Genomic DNA, 24,881 nt, shown 5'->3' on the forward strand with positions numbered 1-24,881 from the left:
TGTATAACATTTTTTAGTTATTTTGTTTATATGTCCTTGCTTTTTTCTCTGTCTCTTCCACCTGACTATAAGCTAAGCAAAAGCAGGGACCATGTCTATCCAGTTTGTCATTTCACCCCCAGCCTGATAAGGATCAGGTGATCAATAACATTAAGTAATACCTCGGAAATTGAACAAAGAACAGGTAATATAGGAAAAGCACAAACAACTGTAATGTAGGTACTTAGTCATCCATACCTACAAAAAATGGGATATGAGCCCACTGACCCTGAAGTTTCAAATCTATAAAATGATGACATAGGTCCCATCTTAAATCTACGTGGCACACACATCATTACTATTTCCTGGCTATCTGCAGGAGGGGTAACCACGGACTAGGGTAGGTGCTTTACTTATGTAGGTTACCTCGAAATTCCAAACAGTCTGAAGACTCCAATCAGTAGCATAAACCCCTCTATGGCGGTGTCATGGATTGAATTATGTCCCCAAAAAACTGTTGTATCAACTTGATTGGGCCATGATTCCCAGTATTGTGTGATTTTCCTATTTGTTGTAAATCCTGCCTCTATGATGTTGATGAGGGAGTATGGGCCGCAGTTGTGTTAGTGAGGCTGGACTCAGTCCACAAGATTAGATTGTATCTTGAGGCAAGCTCTTGAGATAGAAAAGAGAGAAGCAAGCAGAGCGAAGGGGGACCTCATACCATGAAGAAAGAAGTGCTGGAAGCAGAGCATATCCTTTGGACCTGGAGTCCTTGTGTGGAGAAGCTTCTAGTCTGGGGGAAGAGTGATGAAAAGGTGGACAGAGAGAAAAAGCCTTCCCCTGGAGCAAATGCCCTGAATTGGGACTTTTAGCCTACTTTACTGTGAAGAAATAAATTTCTCTTTGTTAAAGCCAGATGTATCCACAAGACTGGGAATACCAAGGATTGTCAGCAGCTACTAGAAGTTGTGGTATTTCTGTTATAGCAGCACTAGATGACTAAGACAGGAGACTGCATTCTTCTAATCTGTTGACCTGCACACATGAGACACTCACAAAGTGTTGGTAAGTGAAAGCCGTCTAATTACTTACAGAAAGCAGCTTACTTTCATTTATAGGTAACATTGACCAAACTAACATAATCAAAGACCAAAGTAATCGTCCAAAATCCCTTGTCCGTTCATCTTTTCTCCTCCAAAACCCCATGCTATCTTGAATCTGGAGTCATTACATTGGTTCCCACTTCTACTGACACCAATTTGTAGTGTCAATCCAATCCAGGGAAATATTAGCTTCCCTTCCCTGGTCAATCCTTCTTCCAACACCACCATACACAAACACTTACACATTAAATCTTTTCACCTGGCAACTGTCACTAGACACTGATATGGAGGAATTTACTGCTGCATTACTGTGATGGTTAAGGTTGTATCTTAACTTGGCTGGGCCATGATTCTCAGTGGTTTGACAGTTATGATGCAGTTTGGCAGGTATTCAATGATGTAATTACTTCCATGATGAAGGCTGACATAATGTAATCACTTTCATGATGAGATCTGCTATGAGCAGCCAATTAGTTGAAAGGGAGTTTCCTTGGGAGTGTGGCTTGCATCCATAATATATGCACTTTCTGGCAAATCTCACTGGCTTTTGCTCTGCTCTGGATCCTGCATTCAGCTCATCATCATCTGACCTCCAGTTCTTGGGACCTTAGCCAGCAGTCTGTCAATCTTGGTTGCCTCTGGCTGCAAACTACATTCTAACGTGCCAATCATGGGTTCATCAGAACTTGCAGCTACGTGAGTCAGGAGACACCTGACTGATGGACTTGGGATTCTCCAGCCTCTACAACCACATGAGCCAATTCCTTGATATAAATCTCTTTTTCTTTCTCTTACTCTTGCTGTCTCTCTCTCTCTCTATATGTATATATACATATATATGCGTCACTAGTTTTCCTTCTCTAGAGAACCCAGCCTAAGAGAATTACACAGTTTTTTTTTACAGCATTCAGAAGTGTTTTGTCTTCTAGAAGATTATCAAGTGTTACTATATTAAATTCATTTACAGATTTTTCTATTCTCAAAAATTTTAGTTTCTCAAGGATTTTGTAAAAAAAAAAAAATTAATTGCCATATTATAGAAAGAAAAAGTTGGAGTAATATTTCCTGTTCTGTAGTTTTTTTTTTTTTTTTTTGAAAAAGTTCTAAGTTCTACATGGTCCCGTTCTTCATTAATTATATCGCTGATAGATGCAGAGGGAAGCATATTAAGGGATTCAAGGTAAAGGTTGCATTTTAAAAGAAAGAAGTACAGGGAAAGCTGGAGTATAGGGTCATACAAACTTTATTTTGAATCCCAGCTCTGTAACTTCTACTAGTTGAGTTATCTTGGAGAAATTACTTAAATTATCTAAGCCTTGTTTCAGTAGATTGAAGACAATCATTTCCATCTCATAGGACTTGGGGGAGGATTAACATAAGATAATAACAGTTCTGAACTCATCATTAGTAGTTAATAAATGGACTCAGTATTTTTGAAGGTGGCTGTTCTCACTATCCACCATTTATCTGTCAGTTTGTTGTACTGCGGTGGCTCAAAAGTTGCTGTGATGCAGGAGGGTATGCCACTGATATTTCAAATACCAGCAGGGTCACCCATGGTGTGCAGGTTTCAGTGGAGCTTCCAGACTAAGATAGACTAGGAAGAAAGGCCTGTCAAATCCACTTCAGAAAATTAGCCAGTGAAAACTCTATGGACCAGGACAGAATATTGTCCAATATAGTGCTGGAAGATGAGCTCCCTAAGTTGGAAGGCAACAATGGACTCAAGTATGGCAGTGATCATGAGGATGGTGTAGGAACAGGACATATTTCATTCTGTTGTACATGGGGTTGCCTTGAGCTGGAGCCAACAAGCCCAACTAACAACAAACTATCTGTAATCACTAACTATACTATTAATAATCAGTAACCAATCAGAGTGTGATTATTACAATATTCATTGATTTTCCTGTAATTCCCCTCCCTATGGCTTGGTCCTTGTTTTTGTCCCATAAGAATACCTGTATAACCATAATTTCAAAACATGAAAGTAGCAAATTTTGCTGTTTTCAATACTACTGATTAATATATTTAGTATGAAAACATTCACCTTATCAGAATCAACCTTCAAACATTCCCCACCATAAGTAGTGGTTCTACCCATTGTTTTTTCCGAGAAAATCAATATCAAATATTTCAATATAGATGCATACTCTAAATTATTCCTTGGGGATTACCAGTGCCCCACAATACATTAGTAGTATTCCATAAGAAAAATTCTTAAATGGCACATTAGCATAGTAAAGGCTTAGAGAATGTTTATAGTTGTCTCAGGAAAAGAAGACTTTTAGTGCAGTCAGTGAGACAAAGGCATAATATGCTGACCATGCTACCTAATTTTAATCTGGATTTCTAGACTAACAGCTATGTTTTTTGAGAAAAACATGTTTTCCCTCAGTGGTCAAAACCAGGATGTAAAGCCATATGCCCGAGGAGTCTTAACCAAATGACCGTCTGCACCCCTCAAAATACATGTACTCAGGAAGAGCGCTGACTGAGTGCTGTTGCCAACGAGATATTTTTACAAGATAGACAAAGAAAATACATGTAAGCATCTCATGACCATGATCTAAGCATCCTGTGAAGCTATCTGTAATCACTAACTGTACTATTAATAATCAGTAACCAGAGTGTGATTATTACAGTAGTCATTGATTTTCCTGTAATTGGCCTCCCTATGGTTTGGTCCCTTTTTTCACCCCATAAGAAGAATTGTATAACGAAACTGCCCCAGGACTACCTGGTTCCACTTTCAATGGGCTCCGTAGTTCCCCAGTTGTAATTGTTTTAAACCCTTAATAAACCTCTCTATTTTAACCTGAAAGAGGATTCAAGTTTTTCTCTACAACATAGTAAAGAACTTGTTTAAATTTGCTTAAGGCCAGTGTTTTCTGAAATTATTTGGCAATAATTTCTTTTTTTTTTTCCACAGAACATCTAATACTGTCTTGGTAACCCTAGTGTCATGCAGAACATAGTTTGGGAAACACTTTACTAGGAGTATGTATAAATTATTTGGTTAATTCTTAATTCTCTATCCCCTGCTAATACTAGCTAAATAAAATAAAACTAATGTGTAGATGGTGCCTGGCTACAACCGATGACTGCCCTGACAGGGAACACAACAGAGAACCCCTGAGGGAGCAGGAGAGCAGTGGGATGCAGACCCCAAATTCTTGTAAAAAGACCAGACTTAATGGTCTGACTGAGACTAGAAGGACCCCAGTGGTCATGGCCCCCAGACCTTCTGTTCGCCCAGGACAGGAACCATTCCCCAAGCCAACTCTTCAAACATGGATTGGACTGGACAATGGGTTGGAGAGGGATGCTGGTGAGGAGTGAACTTCTTGGATCAGATGGACACTTGAGACTATGTTGGTATCTCCTGCCTGGAGAGGAGACGAGAGGGTAGAGGGGGTTAGAAGCTGGTGAAATGGATACAAAGAGAGTGGAGTGAGGGAGCGGACTGTATCATTAGGGGGAGAGTAATTAGGGGTATGTAAAAAAGTATGTAGCAAGGTATATATAAGTTTTTATGTAAGAGACTGACTTAATTTGTAAACTTTCATTTTAAGCACAATAAAAATTATAAAAAATAAAACTAGTATGGACACCCCAAAATCCGAAAACAGGTTTTACTGGGCTAAGCTGAAAGAGGTTGACTCAAGGCAAGGAACAGGAGAACCTCCTTTAAAGCAAAATTCCTTCATGATTAAATTGCCAGATGTCCTTTAATAAATGGTATGTCCTTAATACTCTTTTTCTGCAACCTACTGATCCTGAAACCCTGCAAGTGCTTTGATGCTATCTCCTGGGAAATTAACATGACAATGACCTTCAGGGAACTGCCCTGCTGGACCCCAATACTTTATCTTGAGAGCTGACCACTTTGAGAATCAATGCATGCAGCCCTTGACAAACAAGCGCTATGTTGCTATATCCTATGACCTATATAACCCACTTTCACTGTCCCCTCTTCAGAGTGCCTTTCCAATACTTTCTGATTGACACTGACTGATTTGAATCATACCTACTGGCAATTAGTATATTCTGTTGTACTTATTTCTGGTGTTTCTCTGTGCGTTTTTGTTTTTGACACTGGAAATATCTCACTAAAATAACAATGCTGCGAACAGTGGTAACTTGCATTTTCCACGATTAGTTTCCTTTATTTTGACGCCAAGAAAATGTTTTTAAAGCTATATAGATGGTCTGATTCTGTGAACTGATAAGTTATTAAACAATACTGTTGAAGCTTAAGGGCCATTTTCAACATACTTATTTTCTCCAGGAGGCCTACTGGTAGGTTTAAAACCCAAAAACCAAACTCATTGTCATCTAGACGATTCCTACTCCTAGCTACCCTATAGGACAGAGTAGAACTTTTCCATGGTGTTTCCACGGCTGTAACCTTTATGGAAGCAGACTACCACATCTTTCTCCCACAGAGAACTACTGACATTTTGGTTAGCAGCAGAGTGTTTAACCACTGCACCACCAGGGCCCTTCTGGTAGATTTAGACACATTAATAAGGCTATAATTATTTTTATATTATGTAGGATGTAATAATAAACTATTACTTAAATCCTATGTTTCAGGAGCCTGTTGAAGGTAAAAATTAGTAACAGACATCTTATTTTGATTTTAAGGTTTTTTTTACTCATGAAACCAAATATTAACAATTAAAAAAAAAAATCCCGACCAAAAATTAATCATGCCAACAGCCTTTTTCACCCAAAATTGCTAATCTTTTCTCTCTTGTTTGAAGCCAGGCACACTTAATTCAAATTTCAAAAAGCATCAAAGTAAATGGAGGACCAGAGACCACCTTATGACTGGATATGGGTTGATCTCATTAAAAGATGGAGAGCAGGTTTCAATCAGTCATGTTAAAATTAGCCAGTGGTTGAGCTCCTTTTCTTCTCCCTCCTATTCTCTTTATAAGCCTCATTCTAACCAGCCTACTTTGAGCCATTTGCTTTTATTGGAATCAGAATGGTCTCCCTATATGCATATAGGATAATTGCTGAGAAAAAAAACCTTATGTTTCGATTTTTTTTTTTTTTTAGTTTTGATTGTTTCTAACACTCTTTGGTGTCAGAAGCAAAACCCATAGAAAATTGCAGAGTGCCCCATTTTTGGAGAGAGATAAAACAAATACAGGACCAAACACAGGCCCCTTGTGCCTAGTTGTTCCCTCACCACAGCTGGGGAACTTGGTAAGTCTCCCCTGGGTATAAGTTCCACTCCTTTTGTGTTGAACTCTCTGGGTTCATATCTCAGCAGTTGTGGACATTCTTTCTTTGGTAAGTTACCCTTTTGTACTGTCTGGGGAACTGGGTTCCCATCTACTCTGTCTTTTACTTTCCACTTTGGGGAATTTCTGTCTGTTGCACAGGGTATCTTAGTGAGTTCCAATTTGCATTATCTGAATAAATACCTTGGAATGGGTTCAAAGAATGTCAGACTCAGCTCAATAAAAGGTGTTGAATTTGTTGTGATGAAGGTCTTGATAATTTTATCTGAATATTTGTCCTGGACTGGGTGCAAGGGAGACCTAACTGTATTCCAGAGGTCCTCAGGAAATTTTAAAATGAGTCAACCTTACTGAAACAGCTTGAAATTGCAGTAGCTAATTTTGTGTATGTGCTGCTTGAACTCGTGTTGTGCTGTTTGAAGAGTGGTATGCTTTCATTCGTCATCGTAAAAAGGAAAATCATAAGTACGGTACAGGCATAGACCCTATAAACCTGTTGTTTGAGTTGACTCCACAGAACAATGAACGTGTGGTTCTCACCAAAAATAGCTTCCACATGAACAAATTTCCCAGTGGATCACCTATAAAACTAGACAATATTTTGTTTTGAGAGCTTCAATTTTGATCTAGACAGCATTCAGTTTTGTTTTGTTTTTTCTGTGAACAGGCACGAGGTCCCTTTATGTCTCAGCTCCAGGGAAAACTGCTTTTTGCACCTCTTGTACAGTTTGGACTTTCAATAGCTACTTTGAGTGAGTGACTTTAATATAAAATGGCCCATTTGAAAGGCAGGACCAAGATGGCGGAGTAGTCAGACACTTCTGGTGGTCCCTCTAATAACAAAGACCCCCCCCAAAAAAGTGAATCAATTATATATGATAATCTAGGAGACCTTAACATCAAAGGAAAAGCTGAGGAATCAGACTGAATGGTACGGGGAGGGAGAAATGGTTCTGAAGCAGTGAGGAATTGCCAGACCTGACCCAATGGGAGCCAGCACCCTGCATGCCAGATTGGCTGTTGTGCGTGGTGAGATAAGCAGTGGCATTTGGGGTATGTTTTCCACATTGGGAGAGACCAAATGGAGGAGAGTCTGCTCAATCCTCCAGAACCAGTGAGAAGCATCCCTCAGTTGGCAAAAGATAAGAACACATGTATAACCTGCCTCAAGGATCAGAAACACCCTGTTTGGGAAGGACCTCTCTCCCATTTACCTGCTCCCTCCCCACTCTGCAGTGGGTCCAGGGCTGTTTTCAGTGATTCGCACTTCCCCTGGGCTGGAAGTAGGGCCCATCACGTGCTCTGAGATATTCTTCAGGCATGGGAGAGGGAACAAATTAACAAATAGGAAAAAATAATCTGCCAGCAACTCTAAGCTGGGAACTCAGGGCAGGTATGGCTCCTTTGCCTAGGCACAGGCATAAAAGGACCACAGACTCTGAATGCCTTTCATCCCTGCATAGACCTGTGTGGGCCCATTTCAACAGTGTAGGCCCTCATTAGCACAGTACAACAGGGTATACACCTGAAGCCTAACTTCACTGTATCAGCTATATGGTGGAGTGGCAGGTTCATGACATTTGATACTGCTCTTAAGCAGGGTCCTCACCTACCCACATCAGGGCCTGAGGACTGCTGACTCCACCCATGCCACCTAGCTGCCTGTGACAGGGGCCCCAGAACAAATGGTGCCTCCCAGTACTTACAGCCAACAGCATTGGGTGCCCATAGTCTGGCTGAAAAACCCACCTACCTATGCACTCAAGGGAACAGGGTCACGCTTTCCTCACAGACACTCAGGGGCAGCTGTCAGCCCCCTGCCTTGCCCAGCATGTGACCCCCAATTGTAGACAGAAGCCTGTGCCTACTCCAATCACCCCTGACCATCTAGGACTGTAGGTAAGAGCCTGCACCAAACACTTGATGACCAGCTATCTGGACACCTGAGCTGAATCCACACAAGAAAAGTAAACAGACTCCTGGGCTCACATACTTAGTAACAAATCTATCCATCTGGTGACAGGACTTTTGGACTTTAAAGGCCCCAATAATCAAAGTAGCTCACACGAGCAGCCTATTTGGGCATATCAAAACGAAACAAGAAGCTAGGACACAGTAAGAAAACGTAAAATAAATATGATAACTTATTAATGGCTCAGAGACAACAGTCAATATCAAATCACATAAAAAGGCAGACCATGATAGCAACAGCAAGCTCCCAAAACAAAGAATCAAGAAATCTTCCAGAGGAAAATAATTTCTTGGAATTACTGGAGGTAGAATACAAAAGATTAATATACAGAACTCTTCAAGAGATCAAGAAGGAGATCAGGAAAAATGCAGAACAAGCCAAGCAGCACACAGACGAAACAATAGAGGGAATTAAGAAGATTATAGAAAAGCACAATGACAAATTTAACAGGCTGCAAGAATCCAGAGAGAGACTGCAAACAGAAATCCATAAGATTAACAATAAAATTTCAGAATTAGACAACTCAATAGAAAGTCATAGGAACAGAATTGAGGCAATGGAAGTCAGAATTAGTGGGACTGAAAATAAAGCGCTTTACACCAACTTATTTGAGGAAAAATCAGATAAAAGAGTTTCAAAGAATGAAGAAACACCAAGAATTATGTGGGACTCTATCAAGAGGAGTAACCTACGAGTGATTGGAGTACCAGAACTGGGGCAGTGGGGAGGGGGAGGATAACAGAAAATGCAGAGAGAATTGTTGAATATTTGTTTGCAGAAAACTTTCCTGATATCATGAAAGATGAGAATATAGCTACCTAAGATACTAATTGAACCCCACACGTGGTAGATCACAAAAGAAAGTCACCAAGACATATCATAATCAAACCTGCCAAAACCAAAGATAGAGAATTTCAAGAACAGCTAGGAATAAATGAAAAGGCATATACAAATGACAGTCAATAAGACTAAGCCCAGACTACTCAGCAGAAGCCATGCACATAAGAAGACAATGGGATGACGTATATAAAGCCTTGAAGAAAAAAAAATGCCAACCAAGAACTATATATCCAGCAAAACCATCTCTCAAATAATGATGGCAAAATTAGGGCATTTCCAAATAAACAGAAGTTTAGGTAATTTGCAAAAACCAAACCAAAATTACAAGAAATACTAAAGGGAGTGCTCTGGTTAGAAAATCAATATCAGAAAACAGCCCAAGACTAGAACACAGGACAGAACAATCTGGATAGGAAAAATCACAAAAATAAATCAAAACTAAAATGCTCAAAACAGGGAAACAGATATGTCATTATGTAAAAGAAGACAACATTAAATCAATAAAGAGGGACTAAAAAATGTAGGCATAGATCTTTCACATGGAGAGGAAGTCAAGGCAATATCAAGAAATAAAAGATTGGTTTAAACTTAGAAATATAGGGATAGATATTAATGTAACCACAAAGGAAAATAACAATCCTACACATCTAAATAAAAAAGGAAAACAAAGACTCAGCAAATACAAAATCAACAACAGTGAAAAAGATGAAAAAAATACACAAAGAAAAACGGAACATCACAGAAAATTAAGCGGAACAAAGAAACTGTCAATAACACAGGAAAAAACATCAAAATGACAGCACTAAACTCATACCTATCAATAACTACACTGAATGTGAATGGACTAAATGCACCAATAAAGAGACGGAGAGAGAGAGAATGGATAAGAAACACAATCCTGAGGCGGGGCCAAGATGGCGGACTAGGTAGACGCTACCTCGGATCCCTCTTGTAACAAAGACTCGGAAAAACAAGTGAATCGATCACATACATAACAATCTACGAACCCTGAACAACAAACACAGATTTAGAGACGGAAAATGAACAAATATGGGGAAGCAGCGATTGTCTTCAGAGCCTGGAGCCAGCGTACCAGTCAGGTAACCTTCAGTGCCCGATTTGGGGCAGAGCCCAGGGGAGCAGACAGCACAAACAAGGGGCCCAGCCCTAGCCCCCAAACTCACTCCGGGAGGGGGCCCAGCTGGTTCGCACGGGCGGCGTGGCAACGCAGCCGGTGGGAGAAGTCCCTGGGACGCAGTCACTGGTCTTGGAGCAGGGAGAGCAGCGTTCCAGCCAGGTAACTGTCCCGCCGAAATTTTGACTGGGCGCAGGCACGGCATAAGGATGGAGAGCTGCTCCACCACCCTGAACTAACACCGGAGGGGGCCCAGCATGTTTGCGCTGGCGCCGTGGCGACGCAGCCAGTGGGAGAAGTCCCTGGGAGGCAGCGACTGGTCTTGGAGCGGGGAGAGCAGTGTCCCAGCCAGGACACGCGGTCACGGCACAAGCACGGGGAGCTGCTCCGCTCACCTGAACTAACCCTGGGAGGGGGCCCAGCCAGTTCGCGGAGGCGGCATGGCGACGCGGCTGCTGGGACAAGAAGTCCCTGGGAGGCAGCGACTGATTTTGGAGTCAAGAGTGCACCGTCCCAGCAGGGGATCCTTAACGTTGGGCTTGGGGCTGGCATCGGAGGATCTGACCATGACTCCAGCAGGCCAGACCCCCTGGGGGCAATCTCCACACAGCCAGCACACATAGGCGACGCACCCCGTGGAAATCTCAGATATAATAGTCATTCCAAGAAAGACAAACAACTCTGGCTATATTCTGAGGTGCTACTCTCCTATCTCTCTGATCCCTCCCCCACCCTCCCCAGGCGGCTTCATTAACATCCGAATAGCCTGAGCCAGAGGGAGAACTCTGATAGGGATCTGACTGCATTTTTTTTTTAGCGGATTTTCTGGAAAAACTAGTTTCTCAGTGATGGCTCAGAGACAGCAGTCCATATCAAACCACATAAAGAAAAAGACCATGACAGCTTCTCCAACCCCCCAAACAAAAGAATCAAAATCTTTCCCAAATGAAGATACAATCCTGGAATTATCAGATACAGAATATAAAAAACTAATTTACAGAATGCTTCAAGACATCACAAACGAAATAAGGCAAACTGCAGAAAAAGCCAAGGAATACACTGATAAAACTGTTCAAGAACTCAAAAAGATTATTCAAGAACATAGTGGAAAAATTAATAAGTTGCAAGAATCCATAGAGAGACAGCATGTAGAAATCCAAAAGATTAACAATAAAATTACAGAATTAGACAACGCAATAGGAAGTCAGAGGAGCAGACTCGAGCAATTAGAATGTAGACTGGGACATCTGGAGGACCAGGGAATCAATACCAACATAGCTGAAAAAAAATCAGATAAAAGAATTAAAAAAAATGAAGAAACCCTAAGAATCATGTGGGACTCTATCAAGAAGGATAACCTGCAGGTGATTGGAGTCCCGGAACAGGGAGGGGGGACAGAAAACACAGAGAAAATAGTTGAAGAACTCCTGACACAAAACTTCCCTGACATCATGAAAGACGAAAGGATATCTATCCAAGATGCTCATCGAACCCCATACAAGATTGATCCAAAAAGAAAAACACCAAGACATATTATCATCAAACTCGCCAAAACCAAAGATAAACAGAAAATTTTAAAAGCAGCCAGGGAGAAAAGAAAGGTTTCCTTCAAGGCAGAATCAATAAGAATAAGTTCAGACTACTCAGCAGAAACCATGCAGGCAAGAAGGGAATGGGACGACATATACAGAGCACTGAACAAGAAAAACTGCCAGCCAAGGATCATATATCCAGCAAAACTCTCTCTGAAATATGAAGGCGAAATTAAGATATTTACAGATAAACACAAGTTTAGAGAATTTGCAAAAACCAAACCAAAGCTACAAGAAATACTAAAGGATACTGTTTGGTCAGAGAACCAATAATATCAGATACCAGCACAACACAAGGTCACAAAACAGAACGCCCTGATATCAACTCAAATAGGGAAATCACAAAAACAAACAAATTAAGATTAATTAAAAAAAAATACACATAACAGGGAATCATGGAAGTCAATAGGTAAAAGATCACAATAATCAAAAAGAGGGACTAAATACAGGAGACATTGAACTGCCAGATGGAGAGTGATACAAGGCGATATAGAACAATACAAGTTAGGTTTTTACTTAGAAAAATAGGGGTAAATAATAAGGTAACCACAAAAAGGTATAACAACTCTATAACTCAAGATAAAAGCCAAGAAAAACGTAACGACTCAACTAACATAAAGTCAAACACTATGAAAATGAGGATCTCACAATTTACTAAGAAAAACGCCTCAGCACAAAAAAGTATGTGGAAAAATGAAATGGCCAACAACACACATAAAAAAGCATCAAAATGACAGCACTAAAAACTTATTTATCTATAATTACGCTGAATGTAAATGGACTAAATGCACCGATCAAGAGACAGAGAGTCACAGACTGGATAAAGAAACACGATCCATCTATATGCTGCCTACAAGAGACACACCTTAGACTTAGAGACACAAACAAATTGAAACTCAAAGGATGGAAAAAAATATATCAAGCAAACAATAAGCAAAAAAGAAGAGGAGTAGCAATATTAATTTCTGACAAAATAGACTTTAGACTTAAATCCACCACAAAGGATAAAGAAGGACACTATATAATGATAAAAGGGACAATTGATCAGGAAGACATAACCATATTAAATATTTATGCACCCAATGACAGGGCTGCAAGATACATAAATCAAATTTTAACAGAATTGAAAAGTGAGATAGATACCTCCACAATTATAGTAGGAGACTTCAACACACCACTTTCGGAGAAGGACAGGACATCCAGTAAGAAGCTCAATAGAGACACGGAAGATCTAATTACAACAATCAACCAACTTGACCTCATTGACTTATACAGAACTCTCAACCCAACTGCTGCAAAATATACTTTTTTTTCTAGTCACATGGAACATTCTCTAGAATAGACCACATATTAGGTCATAAAACAAACCTTTGCAGAGTCCAAAACATCGAAATATTACAAAGCATCTTCTCAGACCACAAGGCAATAAAACCAGAGATCAATAACAGAAAAACTAGGGAAAAGAAATCAAACACTTGGAAAATGAACAATACCCTCCTGAAAAAAGACTGGGTTATAGAAGACATCAAGGAGGGAATAAGGAAATTCTTAGAAAGCAACGAGAATGAAAATACTTCCTATCAAAACCTCTGGGACACAGCAAAAGCAATGCTCAGAGGCCAATTTATATCAAATGCACACATACAAAAAGAAGAAAGAGCCAAAACCAGAGAACTGTCCCTACAACTTGAACAAATAGAAAGTGAGCAACAAAAGAATCCATCAGGCACCAGAAGAAAACAAATAATAAAAATTAGAGCTGAACTAAATGAATTAGAGAACAGAAAAACAATTGAAAGAATTAACAAAGCCAAAAGCTGGTTCTCAGAAAAAATTAACAAAACTGATAAACCATTGGCTAGACTGACTAAAGAAATACAGGAAAGGAAACAAATAACCCGAATAAGAAACGAGAAGGACCACATCACAACAGAACCAAATGAAATTAAAAGCATCATTTCAGATTATTATGAAAAATTGTACTCTAACAAATTTGCAAACCTAGAAGAAATGGATGAATTCCTGGAAAAACACTACCTACCTAAACTAACACATTCAGAAGTAGAACAACTAAATAGACCCATAACAAAAAAAGAGATTGAAACGGTAATCAAAAAACTCCCAACAAAAAAAAGCCCAGGCCCGGACGGCTTCACTGCAGAGTTCTACAAAACTTTCAGAGAAGAGTTAACACCACTACTTCTGAAGGTATTCCAAAGCACAGAAAATGACTGAATACTACCCAACTCATTCTATGAAGCCACCATCTCCCTGATACCAAAACCAGGTAAAGACATTACAAAAAAAGAAAATTATAGACCTATATCCCTCATGAACATAGACGCAAAAATCCTCAACAAAATTCTAGCCAACAGAATCCAACAACACATCAAAACAATAATCCACCATGATCAAGTGGGATTTATACCAGGTATGCAAGGCTGGTTTAATATCAGAAAAACCATTAATGTAATCCATCACATAAATAAAACAAAAGACAAAAACCACATGATCTTATCAATTGATGCAGAAAAGGCATTTGACAAAGTCCAACACCCATTTATGATAAAAACTCTTACCAAAATAGGAATTGAAGGAAAATTCCTCAACATAATAAAGGGCATCTATGCAAAGCCAACAGCCAATATCACTCTAAACGGAGAGAACCTGAAAGCATTTCCCTTGAGAACGGGAACCAGACAAGGATGCCCTTTATCACCGCTCTTATTCAACATAGTGCTGGAAGTCCTAGCCAGGGCAATTAGGCTAGACAAAGAAATAAAAGGTATCCGGATTGGCAAGGAGGAAGTAAAATTATCTCTATTTGCAGATGACATGATCTTATACACAGAAAACCCTAAGGAATCCTCCAGAAAACTACTGAAACTAATAGAAGAGTTTGGCAGAGTCTCAGGTTATAAAATAAACATACAAAAATCACTTGGATTCCTCTACATCAACAAAAAGAACACCGAAGAGGAAATCACCAAATCAATACCATTCACAGTAGCCCCCAAGAAGATTAGATACTTAGGAATAAATCTTACCAAGGATGTAAAAGACCTATACAAAGAAAACTACAAAGATCTACTACAAGAAATTCAAAAGGACATACTTAAGTGGAAAAACATACCTTGCTCATGGATAGGAAGACTTAACATAGTAAAAATGTCTATTCTACCAAAAGCCATCTATACATTTAACTCACCTCTGATCCAAATTCCAATGTCATATTTTAAGGGGATAGAGAAACAAATCACCAATTTCATATGGAAGGGAAAGAAGCCCCGGATAAGCAAAGCACTACTGAAAAAGAAGAAGAAAGTGGGAGGCCTCACTTTACCTAATTTCAGAACCTATTATACAGCCACAGTAGTCAAAACAGCCTGGTACTGGTACAACAACAGGCACATAGACCAATGGAACAGAATTGAGAACCCAGACATACATCCATCCACATATGAGCAGCTGATATTTGACAAAGGACCAGTGTCAATTAATTGGGGAAAAGAAAGCCTTTTTAACAAATGGTGCTGGCATAACTGGATATTCATTTGCAAAAAAATGGAACAGGACCCATACCTCACACCATGCACAAAAACTAACTCCAAGTGGATCAAAGACCCAAACATAAAGACTAAAACGATAAAGATCATGGAAGAAAAAATTGGGACAACTCTAGGAGCCCTAATACAAGGCATAAACAGAATACAAAACATTACCGAAAATGATGAAGAGAAACCCGATAACTGGGAGCTCCTAAAAATCAAACACCTATGCTCATCTAAAGACTTCACCAGAAGAGTAAAAAGACCACCTACAGACTGGGAAAGAATTTTCAGCTATGACATCTCCGACCAGCGCCTGATCTCTAAAATCTACATGATTCTGTCAAAACTCAACCACAAAAAGACAAACAACCCAATCAAAAAGTGGGCAAAGGATATGAACACACATTTCACTAAAGAAGATATTCAGGCAGCCAACAGATACATGAGAAAATGCTCCCGATCATTATCCATTAGAGAAATGCAAATTAAAACTACGATGAGATTCCATCTCACACCAAGAAGGCTGGCATTAATCCAAAAAACACAAAATAATAAATATTGGAGAGGCTGTGGAGAGATTGGAACTCTTATACACTGCTGGTGGGAATGTAAAATGGTACAACCACTTTGGAAATCTATCTGGCGATATCTTAAACAGTTAGAAATAGAACTACCATACAACCCAGAAATCCCACTCCTCCGAATATACCCTAGAGATACAAGAGCCTTCATAGAAACAGATATATGCACACCCATGTTTATTGCAGCTCTGTTTACAATAGCAAAAAGTTGGAAGCAACCAAGGTGTCCATCAACGGATGAATGGGTAAATAAATTGTGGTATATTCACACAATGGAATACTACGCATCGATAAAGAACAGTGACGAATCTCTGAAACATTTCATAACATGGAGGAACCTGGAAGGCATTATGCTGAGCGAAATGAGTCAGAGGCAAAAGGACAAATATTGGATAAGACCACTCTTATAAGATCTTGAGTAATAGTAAACCTGAGAAGAACACATACTTTCGTGGTTATGAGGGGGGGAGGGAGGGAGGGTGGGAGAGGGTTTTTTATTGATTAATCAGTAGATAAGAAATGCTTTAGGTGAAGGGAAAGACAGCACTCAATACACGGAAGGTCAGCTCAATTGGACTGGACCAAAAGCAAAGAAGTTTCCGGGATAAAATGAATGCTTCAAATGTCAGCGGAGCAAGGGCGGGGGTCTGGGGAACATGGTTTGAGGGGACTTCTAAGTCAATTGGCAAAATAATTCTATTATGAAATCATTCTGCATCCCACTTTGAAATGTGGCGTCTGGGGTCTTAAATGCTAACAAGCGGCCATCTAAGATGCATCAATTGGTCTCAACCCACCTGGAGCAAAGGAAAATGAAGAACACCAAGGCCACACGACAACTAAGAGCCCAAGAGACAGAAAGGGCCACATGAACCAGAGACCTACATCATCCTGAGACCAGAAGAACTAGTTGGTGCCCGGCCACAATCGATGACTGCCCTGACAGGGAGCACAGCAGAGGACCCCTGAGGGAGCAGGAGATTAGTGGGATACAGACCCCAAATTCTCATAAAAAGACCAAACTTAATGGTCTGACTGAGACTAGAGGAATCCCGGCAGCCATGGTCCCCAGACCTTCTGTTGGCACAGGACAGGAACCATCCCCGAAGACAACTCATCAAACATGAAAGGGACTAGTCAGCGGGTGGGAGAGAGACGCTGATGAAGAGTGAGCTAATTATATCAGGTGGACACTTGAGATTGTGTTGGCAACTCTTGTCTGGAGGGGGGATGGGAGGATAGAGAGAGAGAGAAGCCGGCAAAATTGTCACGAAAGGAGAGACTGAAAGGGCTGACTCAAGAAGGGAAGAGCAAGTGGGAGTAGGGAGTGAGATGTATGTAAACTTATATGTGACAGACTGATTGGATTTGTAAATGTTCACTTGAAGCTTAATAAAAGTTAATAAAAAAAAAAAAAAAAAAGAAGTCCAAGCTGCACTAAGGCATTGGTGAAAAACAATATTCCAGGAATTGATAGAATGCCAATTTACATGTTTCAACAAGCGGATGCAGCACTGGAAGTGCTCTCTCATGTATGCCAAGAAATTTAGAAGACAGTTACCTGGCCAACAGACTGAAAGAGATCCATGTTTATGCCTATTTCAAAGAAAGGTGATTTCAAAGAAATTATCCAACAATATCACTAATACCCACACAAGTAAAATTTTGCTGAAGATTATTTAAAAGTGGCTGCAGCAGTATATCAATAGGGAACTGCCAGAAATTCAAGCCTGATTCAGGTGAGGTTGTAGAATAAGGGATGTCATTGATGTCAGATGGATCCTGGCTGAAAGCACAGAACACCAGAAAGATGTTTACCTGTGTTTTATTGATTATGCAAAGGCATGTGACTGTGTGGATCATAACAAATTATAGATAACATTGTGAGGAATGACAATTCCAGAACACTTAATTGTGCTCATGAGGAACCTGTACATAGATCAAGAAGCAGTTATTCAAACAGAACAAGGGGATACTGTGTGGTTTAAAGTCAGGAAAGGTGTGCTTCAAGGTTGTATTCTTTCAGCATAACTATTCAATCTGTATGCTGAACAAATAGTCTGAGAAGCTGGACTATATGAAGAAGAATGGGGCATCAGGACTGGAGGAAGACTCATTAACAACCTGCCTTATGCAGATAATACAACCTTGCTTGCTAAAAGCAAAGAGGACTTGAAGCACTTGCTGATGAAGACCAGAGACCACAGCTTTCAGTATGGATTATACCTCAACATAAAGAAAATCAAAATTTTCACAACTGGACCAATAAGCAACATCATGATAAACAGAGAAAAGATTGAAATTGTCAAGGACTTCATTTTGCTTGGATCCACTACCAATACCCATGGAAGCAGCAGTCAAGAAATCAAAAGATGCATTGCATTGGGAAAATCTGCTGCAAAAGACCTCTTTAAAGTGTTATAAAAGCAACAGTGTCGGCCTGACCCAAGCCACAGTGTTTTCAATTGCCTCATATGCACGTGAAAGCTGGTCAGTGAATAAGTAAGACTGAAGAAGAATTGATGCCTTTGAATTGTGGTGTTGGAGAAGAATATTGAATATACCATGGTCTGCCAGAAGAACAAACAAATTCATTTTGGAAGAAGAATGAACAAGGTGCTCCTTAGAACAAGGATGGCAAGACTACATCTCACATACTTTGGACGTGTCATCAGGAGGGATCATCCCCCAGAAAAGGACATCATGCTTGTTAGAGGGTCAGAGAAGAAGAGGAAGACCCCCAATGAGATGGATTGACACAGTGGTTGCAACAATGGGCTTAAGCATAACAGCAATTGTAAGGATGGCACAGGACAGGGCAATGTTTCATCCTGTTGTATACAGGGACACTATGAGTCAGGACTCGATGGCACCTAACAACAACAAGCAACCCATATATATTATTATTACCATAGATTCCCTGTATTTTAAGGACAATCTCAGTGGAAGGATTGGTCTCTTTGTTTTCATCAGGCTATATTATCTTTTAAGAAAATATTTTATATATACTAGATTAAAAAAAAAAAAAAAACCTCTTGCATTCCGGTCGATTCCTATTTAAGTAACAGTGTAGCAGCTAGCTCAGAAAAGTATTCCCCAAAAAATAAAAAAAAAAAAAAGATTCAGTGATTGACTGACCAATGGACTAAATGAAAGAATGACAGTTATTTTTGCATATTTTCTGTTAATACTCAACATTTGCTTTCTGTTTTGTTTTCTTTACACCATTTTGAGACTTTTTCATAGGTAAGTTAAATCCTCACATTAACTGTGTATTTCGGCATAAAACCCTCTCTTACCAACAGGTAATGTATGCCCCTAGTGATTTAAATCATTTTTAAATTAATGTTAACTCTAAAATATGAATTTTTTTAAATACGGAAAAATGTCCAGTAAAATTCTCTTTTCAGTTTTATTGTAATTACAGATACTGATGAAGAATAAGAATGGGCTGATATATAACATCAATTTATTAATAATAAAGGATAATAGTGAGTTCTAAAAATTTTTGACATCTACAATTATTTGAATAGAAGACTTTTTAAATATATATATATATTTCCTTAACCTCTAATGTAGCTATTCAAAAAATGGCTTTCTGCCACATTGTTTTAGATGTTGAGGGCAAAATCTCTCTTGGGACCATTCAGTGACTGGCTGACTATGTCTAGATACTTTTTCTGTTTCAAAGGTTTTTTGTCTGTCTGCTTAAGCCAAATCTCTCACCATGCAATTTAATCCCAATTTCTTCTTCAATCACTAGAGGAATTCTTGTAGCTGACTTATTAAAGAAGATTCCATTTCTAATGTAATAAAATAATATTGTAATTAAGACAGATTTAGGGATTGTAGATTTGTGCATACCTTCATGTTCTTCACAGGGTGAGAGACAACGATTGGAGCAAAGCCAAATCCAATTCCTGAGACTTAGCTGTTCCATCAGGACTAAAGGAGGAAAGATCACAGAATTATCTGTGCAAATTACTGCACTTTATCCACTCATCCAGGAACTGGGTAAGACACTGAAAAACCAAAACCAAACCCATTGCCATCGACTCAATTCTGACTTATAGTGACCATATAGGACAGGGTAGAACTGCCCCATAGAGTTTCCAAGGAGCACCTGGTAGATTTGAACTGCTGACCTTTTGGCTAGCAGCCTTTGCACTTAACCACTACTCCACCAGGATTTCCAGGTAAAGCACTAAAAAAACCTGAAAACCTATTGCCGTCAAGTTGATTCAGACTCATAGTGACCCTAGAGGACAGAATAGAACTGCCCTATAGGCTTTCCAAGGAGCACCTGGTGAATTCAAACTGCTGACCTTTTGGTTTGCAGCCATAGCTCTTAACCACTAGGGCTTCCAGTAAGGCACTAAAAAGGACTAGGGATAAAAAAATGAATAATTGGGTCATGCTACCCCCTGTTCACAAGTCATGAGGAGCTGAATCTGTGTTCCTGGACTTCGTAGCCACCCTGAGCCCGCATCCTTTGGCCACCTCCGATCATGTGCCCCAGCACTCCCCTGGCCCACAGACTCCATTCTTTTCCTCAAGCATGCAAAGCACAGCCGGTACATTTGCCCTGCTGTGCACTTGGCTGGAAGACTTACCCTCAGGTATTATTCTCTCCCTTTCTTCAGGTCTCTGTTCAAACACCATCTCTGCATGCAGCCTTCCTAACAATGGCTCTGTCTAAATTTGGAGACTTCCAGTTCCCACACAGGCCACCACCCTGTCCCCTCAGCCTGCTTCATTTTATCTCTGTGATGTTTACCCGTACCTGGCGTTATGTTATGTTATGTTATGTTATGTTATGTTATGTTATGTTATGTTATGTTATGTTATGTTATGTTATGTTATGTTATGTTATGTTATGTTATGTTATGTTATGTTATGTTATGTTATGTTATGTTATGTTATGTTATGTTATGTTATGTTATGTTATGTTATGTTATGTTATGTTATGTTATGTTATGTTATGTTGTTATGTTATGTTGTTATGTTATGTTATGTTGTTATGTTATGTTATGTTATGTTGTTATGTTATGTTATGTTATGTTATGTTATGTTATGTTATGTTATGTTATGTTATGTTATGTTATGTTATGTTATGTTATGTTATGTTATGTTATGTTATGTTATGTTATGTTGTTATGTTATGTTATGTTTGTTATGTTGTTATGTTATGTTTGTTTTGTTATGTGTTGTGTTGTGTTGTGTTATGTTGTTATGTTATGTTTTGTTATGTTATGTTGCTATGTTATGTTACTTTACGTTACATTACATTACGTTATGTTTGTTGTGTTGTGTTGTGTGGTGTGGTGTGGTATGATGTTGTTATGTTATGTTATGCTATGTTTTATGTTATGTTTGTTGTGATGTGATGTGATGTGATGTGATGTGATGTGATGTGATGTGATGTGATGTGATGTGATGTGATGTGATGTGATGTGATGTGATGTGATGTGATGTGATGTGATGTGATGTGATGTGATGTGATGTGATGTGATGTGATGTGATGTGATGTGATGTGATGTGATGTGATGTGATGTGATGTGATAAACCTGTTTGTCTCTCTGCTAGACTATAAGACCCATGAGGGTAGGGACTTTGTTGTGTTTGATGCTATGCCCCCAAAATTTAGAACAGTGACTGAAACATAGGAGATAATCAATATTTTCGGGAATGAATGAGGGAAAGAAAGAAGGAAGGAAAGAAAAAAGGGAGGAAGGAAAGAAGGGAGGGAGGGAGGAAAGAAAGGAAGGAAGGAAGGAACATACAATTTCTGTAGGGGAGACAGACATGTAACAAAATAATTATCATATGGGAGGACAGAGTCCAAGTCATTCTGTAGAAGGAGGCAAGACAAAAGGCTTTGCAGACAAGTGACATTTGAGAAGCATCTTCGAGAATGAAGGTGTTGGTGTCTGGCAGAAAAGGCAGGAAGGGCATTGCTTTGTAGGACAGGAAACAGCATCCACAACAGCACAAAGTTACAGTGCTCTTAGGTTCAAAGCAAGGTAAGTTTGATGAGAATAGAAACATAAAGTGAGTCAAACTATAAAATATTTCATAAACTATGTGCTGTCAACTGAAAAAAATTATAATTATCATGACAGCAAGCACCAGAATGCCTCCTTAGGGAGTCAAGATCCTAGCACACCCAAATGAGGTCATTTGAGGAGCATTAACAGACTATTTACAAAGAAGGATTAGCACTTAAAGATAACAAAAAGGGATAGCACCACACCTGGGGAGTTTTTGCAGTCCTAGGCCTGATGGGACAACAGTAGAATAACCAGAACCCAGTGAGGGCAGACAGGAGGGACACAGACAACACTTGGGTCATGGATGGGAGGGAGCTGGGGAAAGGCATGCCTACACCTCACCAACACGAAGCACTACCCCCCCTTTCAGTACCTCCCATTGGCTAAACCTACCTGGAAGCCAAAGTGTGATGGATTTTGTTGTTGTAGTCTGCAGGCCTTCTGGGACAAAAAGGAGAGATTCAGCAAAGGAAGAGAACTTTCTTTAGTGGGAAAAATACTTCACTGAACACCTTGAGATGGATGGTGAGACCCCAAAAGCATGCTCAGGCAACCAAAAATGTTCATCACTAAATGCAGCAATGAAAGAAAGTTTGTTTTGCCCCAGAGAAGGAGATAAGGAGAGAGAAAGAGAGAAAAGCTATGGCATCCCCTGTCCACGACATAACTTGTCCCCGAGAACCACAAACCTTCAGCAATTCTACACATTGCTGAGTAGACACATGGTTTGAGTGAGTGCATTTTTTTTTCCTTTGTGGGAACTCACTAAGGAACTAAGTTTCACATTTGGCAAAACTTGGTGCTGCACAGAGATGGCTCTTATAGGAACAGAAATGTGTAAGCAGAGCAGGCCCTGAGATGCTGCACATCTTGTGGTAGCTACTAGTTTTCAATAGATTATGAAATTGCCAGTGTTTGGCCAATTTTACTATATTGTACAGTTTCAAAGAATTGTGGGTTACACATCTTGAAATGTTTGGGATTTGTTCTTCAAGCCAGAGTCAAACAATGGAGGAATCTACATAGGGGTTGTCATGGCAGCCATAAGGAGGGTCGCCAGAGGGAAAGAGAGTGAAGGGAATGTGGGTGGCCATTTAGGAGGCCATGTAAATAGGTCAGGCAAGAAAGACAAAGTTTTAACCTATGACAAAGCCAGGTAGTTTACTCTTGGATTTTCTTAAATATGCATTTTTCCAGACTTAGGTCATGACTATCACCCTTCATAAAATCACTGGTAGTCTATAAGATTTCAGATACTCTTTTTTTTTCTTTCTTTCTTTTTACTGTACTTTAGATGAAGGTTTACAGAACAAACTAATTTCTCATTAAATAGTTAGTACACATATTGTTTTATGACATTGGTTAACAACTCCACAACGTGTCACCTCTCTCCCTTCTTAAACTTGGGTTCCCTATTACCAGTTTTCCTGTCCCCTCCTGCCTTCTAGTCCTTACACCAGGACTGATGTGCCCCTTTAGTCTTGTTTTGTTTTATGGTCCTGTCCAATCTTTGGCTGAAGGGTGACATCATTACTGAGCTGAAAGGGTGTCCAGAGGCCATACTCTCAGGATTTCTCCCATCTCTGTCAGGCAAGCAAGTCTGGTCTTTCTTTTGAGTTAGAATTTTGTTCTGCATTTTTCTCCACCTCTGTCCAGGACCCTCTGTTGTGATCCATGTTAGAGCAGTCAGTGGTGGTAGCTGGGCAACATCTAGTTGTACTGGACTCAGTCTGGTGGAGGCCATGGTAGATGTGGTTCATTAGTCCTTTAGACTAATCTTTCCCTTGTATCTTTAGTTTTCCTCATTCTTCCTTGCTCCGAGAGGGGTGAGACCAGTGGAGTGTACTAGATGGCTGCTCACAGGCTTTTAAGACCCCAGAAGCTTCTCACCAAAGTAAAATGTAGAACATTTTCTTTATAAACTATGTAATGCCAATTGAGCTAGATGTTCCCCCAGACCATGGTCCCCACAGCCCTCAGCCCAGCAATTCAATCCCTCAGGGAGTCTGGATGTGTCTATGGAGCTTCCATGACCTTGCCTTGTACAGGTTGTGCTGGCTTTCCCAGTATTGTATACTGTCTTACCCTTCACTAAATTTATCACTTATCTATTGTCTATTTAGTGTTTTTTCATCCCCACCTCTCCCCTCCTTCGTAACCATCAAAGATTGTTTCTTTTTGTATGTAAACTTTTTCATGAGTTTTTACAGTAGTGGTTTCATACAATATTTGTGCTTTTGTGATTTATTTATTTCATTTAGCATAATGCCTTCCAGATTCATCCATGTTATAAGAGGCTTCACAGATTCATAGTTGTTCTTTATCATTGCGTAACACTCCATTGTGTGTATGTACCACAGTTTGTTTTATCCACTCATCTGTCGATTGGCACCTATGTTGTTTCCATCTTTTTGCTATTGTGAACAATGGTGCAATGAATATGGGTGTGCATACGTCTATTCCTGTGACGACTCTTATTTCTCTAGGATATATTCCTAGGAGTGCGATTGCTGGATCACATGGTATTTTTATTTCTAGCTTTCTAAGGAAGCGCCATATCAGTTTCCAAAATGGTTGCATCATTTTGCATTCCCACCAGCAGTGCATAAGAGTTCCAATCTTCCCTCAGCCTCTCCAGCATTTGTTATTTCCTGTTTTATCGATTCATATCAGTAGTGCTGGGGTGAGATGGTATCTCATTATGGTTTTGATTTGCATTTCTCTGATGGCTAGAGATGGTGAGCATTTCCTCATTTGTCTCTTGGTCACTTGAATGTCTTCTTTGGTGAAGTGTCTGTTCATTTCCTTTGCCCATTT

This window comes from Elephas maximus, chromosome 19 (assembly GCF_024166365.1).
Source record: "Elephas maximus indicus isolate mEleMax1 chromosome 19, mEleMax1 primary haplotype, whole genome shotgun sequence".
Classification (NCBI taxonomy): Eukaryota; Metazoa; Chordata; class Mammalia; order Proboscidea; family Elephantidae; genus Elephas; species Elephas maximus.